Raw genomic sequence first — 240 nt, forward strand, 5'->3', positions numbered from 1 at the left:
AGAACAATCAGTAATATAACTTTTATAAATTCTAATTTTCACTTTTTGAGAGCAGACTGGATGACAAAAGCTTCTTAACCGAATAATAACAGGCATTTCTCATATTTATTCTGCGTTTAATTTCCTCTTGATTGTCATTGATATTTGTTACAAATTCACTGGATTTAATTCTGTTCGACTTTTTCTTGTGAGGTTACATTAAGAACCTTATCAAGTCCGAATAACATTTGGTTCCAAAAA

This window comes from Periplaneta americana, chromosome 14, assembly GCF_040183065.1.
Source record: "Periplaneta americana isolate PAMFEO1 chromosome 14, P.americana_PAMFEO1_priV1, whole genome shotgun sequence".
In the NCBI taxonomy this organism is placed as follows: Eukaryota; Metazoa; Arthropoda; class Insecta; order Blattodea; family Blattidae; genus Periplaneta; species Periplaneta americana.